Source organism: Alligator sinensis, unplaced genomic scaffold, assembly GCF_000455745.1.
Source record: "Alligator sinensis unplaced genomic scaffold, ASM45574v1 scaffold570_1, whole genome shotgun sequence".
In the NCBI taxonomy this organism is placed as follows: domain Eukaryota; kingdom Metazoa; phylum Chordata; order Crocodylia; family Alligatoridae; genus Alligator; species Alligator sinensis.
Genome location: NW_005841997.1, coordinates 1,302,433 through 1,314,304, shown reverse-complemented (window position 1 = coordinate 1,314,304; position 11,872 = coordinate 1,302,433).

Sequence of the window (11,872 nt, the reverse complement as noted above, 5' to 3'; positions counted from 1 at the left end):
TTATTTGGGGAGGTGGAGGCTGCCCAGACCTCCTATCCCCCCCGAGGGCACTGGGACAGGATCCAAAGGCCAGGCTGAGTTGAGACGTTTGGTGCCTCCATGGCTGTAGCTGTATACACAGATTCATAGACGTTAGGGTCCGAAGGGACCTCAGTAGGTCATCGAGTCCAACCCCCTGCCCTGGGCAGGAAAGAGCGCTGGGGTCAGACAACCCCAGCCAGGTGCTTGTCCAGTCTCCTCTTGAAGACCCCCAGGGTAGGGGAGAGCACCACCTCCCTTGGGAACCCGTTCCAGATTCTGGCAACCCTTACTGTGAAGAAGTTCTTTCTAATGTCCAACCTAAATCTGCTCTCCGTCACTTTGTGGCCATTGTTCCTAGTTACTCCAGGGGGTGCCCTAGTAAATAGAGCATCTCCTTTTCCTTGCTGCCCTCCCCTGATGAATTTATAGGCAGCCACAAGATCATCTCTCAGCCTTGTCGTGAAGGTGAAGAGATGTAGGTCTCTCGATCTCTCCTCGTAGGGCCTTGCCTGCAGGCCTCTGACCATACGAGTGGCCTCCTCTGAACCCTCCCAAGATCTCCGCATCCCTCTTGAAGTGCGGTGCCCAAAACTGGACGCAGTACTACAACTGTGGCCTGACCAGTGCTGCATAGAGGGGAAGCATCATCTCCTTGAACCTGTTTGTCATGCATCTGCTAATGCATGATAAAGTGCGGTTAGCCTTGGTGATTAATTTGTCACATTGACGACTAATGTTCATCTTGGAGTCAGCTATGACTTCAAGATCCCTTTCCGCTGCTGTGCTGCTGAGAAGGGCACCCCCCAGCCTGTGAGTGTGTTGGTGGTTCTTTTTGCCCAGGTGCAGCACTTTGCACTTGTCTTTGTTGAACTGCATCCTATTTTGTTCTGCCAATTTTTCCAACCTGTCTGAGGACCAAGTCTTGTGGGACTTCACTGCTCACATCTTTCCAAGTCACCCATCCACCACCACTCTGGGTGTGACCCCAAGCCAATTTGCCAACCACCTGACCGTGTAATCATCTACATCACAGCCTGTCAGTTTATTTATGAGAACAGAATGAGATTCTGTAGCAAAGGCATTTTTAAAGTCTAGGTGGATGACATCTACCTTGACATCTGTCACTAAGCATTTTGTGACTTGGTCATAAAAAGAAACAAGGTTAGTCAGGAAGGATCTACCTGCAATGAATCCATGCTGATTTACTTTCAGCATTATTCCCCCTGCTGGGTTCCCACAATTGTGATCCTTAATGATTTTTTCCAGAGTTTTCCCAAGGATAGAAGTGAGACTAACTGGCCTATCATTTCCCAGTTTCTCCCTCCTCTGGGAATCAAACCTAGGTTACTTGTATGGCAACAAGGACTCTACCACTGAACCACCCAGGATTCCTGTGAGTGGGGTAAGCACTGCAATAAATACATTCATTTTTGAACTTGGGTGCCATTCAATTCACAAGTGTTATGGAGAGGTGCCTTGAGGCCAGTGAAGGGTGCCTTGACTCCAAAAAGGTTGAGAGCTACTGCCTTAGGTATTACACCCTGCAGCTGAACAGTTTTGCTTCAGTTCAGTAGAGGGCAGTCGTACACATACACAAGCAAGTTCAGTACTTGGTGTCAAGTAGTGTCATATTTTACAGGTAAATTACTTTTCAGCCAAGATACTGTTGCTGAGTGCACAGTGGTGATCTCCCCCATAAGTAGCTGAATTTAGTTCCATAAGCATTGTTTTCTTGGATATCATATTGATATATGTTGAAAACAGGTCTAATTCAAAGTTTTCGCATATGTATGTTTTTTTCCTGAAAAACTTTCACTAAAAAACAAGCAAAAAGCAAGACTGAATTAACAATACATCTGTAGCTAAGCGCCATGCCCCCCTCCCCCCGCAAATCATAGAAAATTAGGGTTGGAAGGGACCATGGGCAACTGGTGCCTCCTGATCCTGGGGGGGTACCAGCGGCTTATTGTGGATGAGGGGGGAGTCCCCCAGCAGCCAATTGCCACCACTGGCAGAAGTGTCAGCAGCAAACCCAGAAGTGCCACTGGTGCTTCTCTCGGCGCCCCCACATTCTCGGGGGGGCACTGGCCATCGCCCCCCACTCTCTGGCTGGCAAGGGCCAAGTCCCCCCCATGCCTCCCTCTGCATCACCTATGGAAGGGACCATCTAGTCCAACCCCCTGCTCAGAGTAGGGCCATCCCCAACTAGATCATCCCAGCCAAAGCTTTGTCTAGCTGGGTCTTGAAAACCTCTAAGGATGGAGATTCCACCACTTCTCTGGGTAACCTGTTCCAGTGCTTTACTATGCTCCTAGTGAGAAAATTTTCCTAATATCTAATCTAATCTTCTCTTGCTGCAACTTGAGACCATTGCTCCTTGTTCTGTCATCTGCCACCACTGAGAACAGTCTAGCTCCATCCTTTGGTTTGATTATCCAAAATAAGGATGTTGTTAGACCACTTCAACTGCACCTCTTCTCTCAGTTTAAAACTGGCTTTTAATATGCAAACAAACTGATATGAACCAATATAAAGAAATCCACATGCAAAAGCTGAATCTAATGAAACCCATTTAAGTCAAGCCAGTGCAACTTTGGTGTGAAATCTATTACTTAGTTCCTAGGCACTGATACACACTCCATAGGTAACCCCCCTAACTAAGTCTAACTTCTGAGATGTAAAGGAACACAGATTGAGTGTCAAGAGCTATTTTATTTTCTCCCATGCGGAGAATTAAATAGAAATAATTTTCCATTCAGAAGGTCAAGCTATAGGCGGCATCACAATTTATTGACTGTTTTTCCTTTTTCCTTTTTAATCAGATGTTGGCTGTTTACTCACCACTTATTTCTACAAAAAGGCTGGCATAAGAAGTGCACCTTTCCTATTGTGATTTTTCCAGCAGAAAGGAAATAGATCATTCTGGGCCAGATCCTAGAACAGATCAGATGAATTTTCTGCCAGGCTGAAGGCAGGAAAGGAATACTTTTCCCAAGCCACAGAGGGGCAGCAGAACCTCTCCACCTTTGCTACTGAGCATGGACGAGGCTACACTCCCCCTTCTCAGAGGGGTTGGTTAGTGGATCTGTGTATTTTCAGATCTGCCACTCGCTTGTCTCACCTCCTTTATGCCCTTATGTACTGAAGTTTGGGAATCTCCTGGGAAATGCAACTCTAACATACACAAGCCTTACAAACCCTTGCACAGGGTCCCACATCTTTGCCAGTTGGCCCTCATCCCTACTGGTGTTTCCAGTGGAACCACATCAGTTCCTCTGCTCATGGGATCTTTTGTGCCAGGAGGCGGTCAGATACCACAGCAATGAGTACAGCATGAGAACCTAAATAAAGAGAACGGGAAGCAGCAGGGATCAGGATTTGCCTCTTCATGCACATTCTCTTGTGCAGGAGCAAACTAAACTGGGAACAAATTCACTCTAAGTTTCACTAATATGTAAGTAGGTCTTATAGACTGATGATTAAAGTGACCAGTAACAGAAAAATCAAAATGAACAGAAAGTTCTCAGTGAGATGGCCACTCTGAAGTTGGGACTTGTTAAAACTAACACATTCTGCTGTTTCAAACTGCGTGTCCCTCAGACATCTGGGGAACATCTGGAATAATCAGGATGCAAGTTAAAACACAGTCTTCAGATATGTCAGATACATATTTTTCAATTTCCTGTAGTAAAAAATACCGAGAGTATCTTTTCTTTTTAATGTCCAATTTAACATAGAAAACCTGTAACATTCTTCTTAGTTATGAAGATGCAATTGCGTCTCTCTAATTTGTGGCTGAGAACCCTTGGACCTGATGTAGACACTTTGTGCAGCTCTGGTGGTAGTGCTAGCTTATGTGACCACATGAGGATTTTCTTGCCATAGAGGACTGTTCACTTAACACTGCATTGACATAACCAGCTGTATGCCAACCTCCTGGTCCCTACACATAGGGTGTTTCAGGAATTCTGGTGATCCCCCATCTCCCAGAACAGTCTCTTCAGATTGCTTGAAGCTGAGTGCAAATTAGGGCAGCTTCAAGGCTGCTCTAATTTGCAGAGCAGGTCAAATTACCAGGTTCAAGGGACTACACAAGTGGCATGGAGCCACATTTGCCCCCTTTTTCCTACACTAGGTCTCACACTAAATGATGTTTGTCTGGAGCCAAAGATTAGTCCTTCAAACTAAGGAACACTTAATGCTACAAAAATGTGCCGAATACTCAAGATCAGCATTTCTTTCTATGCCAGCTCAAAGGTGTGGAAAAACCACCTTACCTGGGATACTGAAGATTCTTCCCAGCACAGGGGACACCTTGACAAGTGTGGAGCTCTTATAGTAGTAAGGAAGGCCAAGCAGGACATTCCTACTTCCATGCCTCCCTGTTATCCTAGCTACTGGAGAGCCCACTTTAGTCCTTTAACAGCCCTGTGGCTACTCAATGTTGCCCTTCATGAAAGAAGCCTATATATACCCATCTCCTGAACTGCATTAGTGCTCTTAGGTTACAGCTAAGGCTCTGAGCTACAGTGTTATAAATTTTACACATGGACTGTTGATAGGGTACCAGACTGTTCGATTAAAGAGCAAGAGTAAAACTGGCCAAGTTGCTTTGTAATGGCAGAAGTATAATTCCACTTCATTCTAAACACTGACAAGATGGACCCACTGATTATGTAATTAATCTGATTACACTCCAAACCATGGTGTTAGAGGCACTATCAAATCATAATGAATTAAAGGTCAGATCCAAGATTAGAGCACAGGTCTCTTATTTCTATAGGCAATGCCAAACTTCAGAGGAAATTGTGTTCCCGGGCAAATCATGGAGCTTCTCTGTCTCTCTAAGTCAGTGATCTTCAGACAGGGTGCAGAAGCATTCTGAATTGCCTTGGGATAATTTCAGGGGTGCCATGGGGTGCCACACGTTGTTAGTCTTATTAGGAATGCAAACATGATTCACAAGATAAACCCGTGAATTTCAAATAAGAATCCATAGCATTAAAAGAAATCTGACCTGTTTTGGTCTTTCTGAGTTCTTTGCAACAGAAACATTGCTGTGTTATTTTCCCATAGTCAAAAACTGAGGGAAATCTAAGAGCTGACATTTTCCAAGAGGTGCCTTAAGTCTAACGAGAGGTGCCTTGAGCCCCCAAACATGGAGAACCACTGCTATGGCTTCCATCACAATAGTACAAGGGCATCAGTCATTGCCCTGTCATACCCTCCTGTGACAGCCCTGAGCAGACCTCTCATGAGACGTGAATTTTTTTAGAAAGCCCACACCATCTTATATTCCTCTTATTCTCTGAAGGTGCTTGTATGTCAAGAGGAAACACCCTCTTTAACCAATAATTTAAGCTGACAGGTATTCTGTACTCCCTGTCCTCAGCTTCTGTTGTGCTGGGCTGGGGGCTGGGGCTTCTCTGGTCACAGACTTCAACTATGGAAGCCCACCCTGGAGGATGTCTCCTGGAGTCTATCCATGGCTGCTCTTCCCAGTCTACTTTTCCTTTGACCGGCTGTTTTTTTTTTAATCAGCTCTTCTTTTTCAGGAAGATCCTCCTCCACTTGCCCCCTCATTATGTTTAGCACAGTAAATTTGCACATGGATCCCTAAGCTTGAGCCCAGGTTGATTTATCTTCAGCTATTTGTATACATTGTCCCATACACGAAGGAAGAAGTTCTGGAACCTGCACTTGCTACTGTATGTTGTGGGAAGCAGTGAGAGAAGTGGCAGTAACTGCCCCAGTGGCAGGAGGTGATTTACTTTAATTGTGTCCGAGGAGCCTATATGCAGGCCATCGCCTCCCTAGTCCCAGAGAGTGCAGTGCTCCATTCTGTGTGGATTATTATTATTAATTAGTTTGCCTAGAGTAGTACCTAGTCAAAATCAGGGTGCCATTGGATATCAATACAAAGGCAACAAACTATTAGCACAAAATCCCTTGTGCATAACTTGGGCTGTAAACTGCCTTGCAGAATGCATCTGGCAGGCCCATCTGGCCTCAGATCTCCACTATGCAATATGCTGAACAACATCTCCGCGTGTTTAGCTGTACTGGAGCAGGCCTAGCGGATTCCATCCACTGGAGGGCAATGACACTATAATATACTTGGTCATCTCACCCCTTTCTGGGATCTGATAGCATTTTCTTGCTATATCTTGGAGCGACGATGTTGGAAACCTTTTTTTTTTTTATTAACAGCAGGAGTGGGCAAGCTGGAAATAATACTTCATAGAGATTCACACTTTACAGTGTTTCTCCGACTTTCCTCAGTGCTGTGTTAGTAACAGTGGGTCTGGCTCCAGTACACTGTAAATTCACACTGTTCCCAGTTGCATCATATCTTACATGGAAAACCAAACTGCTGCCTGAACACTGTCCTGCAACAGGCAGGACTTTTTCTTCAGCCTGAGCTGCAGGGAAATGCTTTGAGAGCCATAGTTCTGGTCTGTTTTTAAAAAGGGTGACATTGCAGAATTAGCATTACATCAGACATCAAAGTCTAAAGTCAGAGGTCTGCCTTAGCCATACAGCACATCAGGTTAGCTGGGGCAGTGTCTATATCCAGTTGCTCACAAAGAAGGGATGTGGTTAGCCTGACATCCAGATCTGACTCCCCAGCTTGAATACCAGGTACCCATTTACAGCTGGTTTGACCTGTCAGCAGCCTTTGGCATGGGTGTAGAGCGGGGTTCCAAATCACGTCTTTGAACTGCAGCAAGAGGCCCTAACTATTCAGCCACTACCCCGCCTCCCGTCCCTCACCCCCCGCCCCCCAGCATCTTAGCAGATGTTCCAGCCTGTAAACTCTAAACAGTGTTATTGGTGCAGAAGGAAAGGGGCTATGTCCAGCTCTGTTCTTATGGTGACACCTACCACCATTCAGACCATCACTCCTCTAATGAGTGCAATTCAGCCAAGAGGTGACTTCTTGAAAAAGTGGCGCACAGTGTTAAATTGTGGCTAGAGACCTCCTCTCAATTACCCTGCCCCATCTGTCACCTTTGTGCCAGGCGCTGGTTTTAGTCTGTACTAACCTGACCCTCTTAATCCTTTCAACTCTGGTTCTTGTCTTTTCAGTTGCTCTCTGTCTGGTGCAGCTGAGGGCCATAAAACGGCTACTCTAGAGCTGTCTGATGGGGGTACTATAAAAAAAAGGAAGCGGCATCTTCCTACATTTGTCTTCAGTGAGACAAGTTTTGTTCCTTGTTTAAATCATTAGCTGGATTTTTCTATGCCAAACTTCATGAGCCACTCACCTGCCGTCCTTGTAATTGAATTGATGATGCCAGAACTTTGGATAAGTGCTTAACAAACCAAACTACATCTTCTACTCACTGATACTTATCACCATTCTATTTCCAGCTCCTAGCTACTCTATGTCTATGTGCATCTGCAATGTATATATTGCTTTTTTCAAATACTGAAGCCTCCTGTGCAAGAAATGTCTGTGTCTTATGTCTCTGACAGTTACCAAAAGAGACAACTTGTCTAGTGCTTTTAGAGCATAGAGTCATTGTAGCCTCATTTTCACCACTTATCCAGCATGTAATTTTGGTTAGCTCAACTTTTTCTTGCCTCTCATTCTCTCTGACAGATGGGGGTAACCGCTCCCCTACCTTCCAGGCGTGTTTTGAGTTCATGTTTGCAAAGTACATTGAGCTCATCAGATGGAAGAAGCTATAGAAATGTAACAAATTAGGAGGATGATTATTATTAATAACTTTGCTCCCCTGGACTCATTCTTGACCTCAACGTTACTTTTTTCCTGTTTGTTTCCAAACACACTTGAAAAGATGGCTATGAAATTAACAAATATCGACAGCGGGGTCAGGCAGGCAGAAACACATCTGGAAGGAAGCTGCAGAAATTGCAAGTGAGGAAGATTCAGGTCAATTTGTTAAAACAGATTTCTTTTCTCCAACTGGAACTGGGCAGGCACAACAATATGCTTGGAACTGGGAGTATAAAATTTGTGTTCACAATATTTGTGGTGTGGGAAGGAGGGGACAGAGTCCCATCTGGTCCAGATATTTAGAAACAATACTACCTAAACTGGCCCTTGCTGAGAGGCAGTGGACAATAAATTGATAGTCATGCTTCATTCTGTAAAAAAATCTTTGAATCACAAAGGGGATACAATGTTTGTCATGCTATTAGCAGACATGGACAGATTCTTCTTAGGTCCCAGGAGGAAAAAAATCCAAGCCAAACAAGACCTAGACTTGATGGATCTGATATTAGACTCTTTTTCCACAGGAAAAAGTTAAAAGATAATCAAGTCTCTAGGCTATGAAACACCCAGGATACAGTCCTGTGTTCATCCAGGGTGCATCTGCAGTAAACAGTAATGCTCTTTTGGGACAGATGCTCTAGAATTAAATGAATGAAAATGAATCTGAGGAAAAGAAGTATCTGGAAAAAGAAGGGTTTGATTCTTATTTACATCAACTTTACTTACATTCACTTCAAGACCCCTTTACACTGCCCAAGGGGAGCAAAGAGGCTTTTGTTTAAATGAGAAAAGGGTCTGTGAGTATGGAATGAAAGAACCTGATAAGCATGTTGTATCCTTTCTGTTTGAATTTGGAATCACACAATCCTGTAAAATGTGACTTAATTATATTTTCTTTCGTACATCATCTAATCTATATTAAATGTACCTTAGTTGCAGGAAACAATACAATTGCAGTGTTAAATCACAGCAGTTGAAAAGTGAAATCAAGGGGCATGACGTTGGGGAGCATGTAACCCTCGTCCTTATACAGTTTTTCATGTGTCTGTCTCTACTGCAATCCAGTGTGTGTAAACATACTGGATCTAGCCTACATTTAATTAGCCTGGGTACCGATAGAAGTGTAGCCATAGCAGAGGAGGCTTCAGGCTCCAAGTAAATACTCAGGTTCCCTGTCTGCCTTGGGCACTCCACACTGAAGCATGTCTAATTTGGGTATGTCAGTGCAAGCTGATTGCAGTGTAGGCATACCCTGACATAATTCTATGACCCTCATCACCACGGTAACTGAGCTTTTGGTGTATTTATTCTCACAACACCCCTGAGAGGTGAGGAAGTACTCTACAGACAAGAACAGAGGCACAGAGTGGCTGAGTGACTTGCCTAAGGTCTCACAGGAACTCTGTGCAAGAGCATGGAACTGATTCCAAATCAGAGACTCGTGCTCTAAGCACTGCACAGACCATCCGACGTGAATTGCTAACAAAAGAATATAAATCACTAGCATTGTGCATATTTCCTGTTGAATTACATAGACCAGATGCAGAACTTAATCAGAACACCTAGGGCTAATTGAGAACTAAATTAACTGATAACATTTCCAATGTTACAGGATGCTTTAAAAGTAAAAAAAAAAAGTGTAGCTACTGAAGAATACTGAAGTAAGTTCTGGGCTAGATAAATGAATTCCTATTTCTTACTATTCTTTACTCATTTTGGAAACAGTATTTTGTTCTGGAACGGTCTGTGTACATGGAATTTCAGCTTTGAAATAATGAGCTAAATCCGCAGCCATTGTAAAGAGTGGCTTCAGTGAAGCTACTTTGTTCAACAGTAACGGGAGATTTGGCCCACTGTTTCTGCTGACAAAGAACCTGCTCAATCATAACCTGGCACTCTCTTCATCTAGAACATGGCAGAATTCCTCCTTACAGTGATTCTGCTTTTGTTGACCTCCGTAACCAGGCTTTTATTAGCCTTTCCCTTGATTATTGCCAACACCTTCTGTTATGATGTCCTTACATTCCAACTCCTGATATCTCAGAGGATCTCAAGTACTGCAGATTAGAGCCAGACCACCCCCACTTTCCATCACTTCTGCAATCCGACCCAGAAGGAAGGGGGAGTTCAGTGACCAAAGCACCACAGACCTTGACTACTTAAAATGACGTATTTTCCATTCCCAGCAGGTTCTCCTCATCAGTTTCAGGAAGTTAGAGAGAAGTCTACACAGTTTAGGCAGAGCGGCTGTTTCAAAAGAGAGTCTTGTCTGCTCTGCACAGACATCATATACTTTGTGGCATTTTTTTAAAGGTTTGGGTGTGTTTCTGTCCTTTGGTCACATCCCGCTCATGCCATGCACGAGCATGCTGGCAGCCTTCCTTCACCTCAGTGCTTTCTGCATTTCAGCGGTGCTGTGTATCTATAGTTTAGAAATACTCAGAAATCAGGTATTACTGTTTCAGATTTCCATTCACCATTATCCTCCCTGTTCTCAAAACTCAGCATGAATCAGAGGCACTGCACTTTGATGATATTATACACCCCTTTCTCTGCTTCTCCATCCTCAGTCCTCTCTGTCCCCTACCCTTCCCTGTAACTTCACACACTTTTTAAGGAGTCACTGTATCACTTATCTGGTCTCGCCTTGAGCCACTGAGTCACTTCCTTGCTTCAAGTGTTATTAAAATGTTTTGCTTTGACCCACATGTTCATCTCCACCCACTCCCTCTCCAGGTTTACAACATCCTGCTTTTCCCAATGTAACTAGTGTGCAAGCATTGACTTATTTTCTGTTTTTACCATGCAGCTTTCTTAGGCACTGCTGTAACACCAAGGTTTAAATTAGCTAGCTGGGGCATCTTTAGCAATGTAGCCATGATCAGCTTGCCAAGGATACCTGAAGCTGGGTAAATACTTGGGTAGTTAGCCTTTAATGAGTTCCACACCATGACTACACTGCTAGCAATCCCGAATCAGCTAGTTTAAAGCTAGTTTGACTTTATCTACACAAGCTGCAATCACAGCAGTGACTGCAGCGTAGCTATACACCAAATATATCCAACTCCAGTAGTTGTGAAGCTCTGATTTGTGCTGTTGTTTCTGCCACAACAGGAAAGCATCTGTCATGTCTCAAATGTTGATCTTCTTGCTCGTAGCAAGCCAATCCATTTCTACCATTTTTAGATACTTTTTAGTCCAAACAAGCTAACAGATATGCCCCCCTCTGCACTCTGTGCAGCCGCTCACAATTTTACTTTGCTAGGTATTTCTGAGGTATAAACTGAACTGTGATCCAGTATGTAGACAATACCAACATTGGAGAAGTAGCAAACATAGATCTGTGCCAAACTACATGGCATCCTGAAGAGATTAGAGCAGATTAGTTTTTCGGTGACATAGGCCTAGTCCTAGGGAGACAAAAAAACAAAGATGGCTAGAAAATAGATGCTGGAGTAATCTCTGCCAAGCGACAGATGCTGGAGTAATCTCTGCCAAGCGACACTGGTGAGCAATCACAGAAAAGGGGCACTTTCATTATCACTTAAGAAGGAACTTGGTGAGAATAAGGAAAAATCACATTAACTCAAAAGTTATTGGCCAGTATCCTCCCTGGCCCTGTATCATGTTCGGTGCAAAGTGGATCTGAATTTCCAGCAGATCAAAATGTCAGTGTTTTACATTCTTTTTGCACATGTGTAAATGATACAGAGAATCAGCCTTACAATCTTTTTACCTTCTCTGCTTTCACTGCAGACCTTATGCTAGAACCTTTCCCAGCCTTTCTAAGCTGGCATCTTGCTACCACTTTCAAGAAAAAGTACACATTTTCACAGGAATATGCCTTTCTGTCTCCTTCCTCCTCTCTTACTATTACATTTGCACAACAATCATTGCTGTTCCTTTCTTAGAAAATTAAATCAGTCTCCTACACAGCACTGCAAAACAATCATGGATACATCTGGCATGAACAATCAAGGGTCTGATTTTCAGGGGTGCTGAGCATAGGCAGCTCCCATTGATTTCCGTAGGAATAGCAGGCATTCAGCACCTCTGAAAATCAGGTCCTATTATAACTATTTTATTAGAAGAAGAATAGAAACTTTC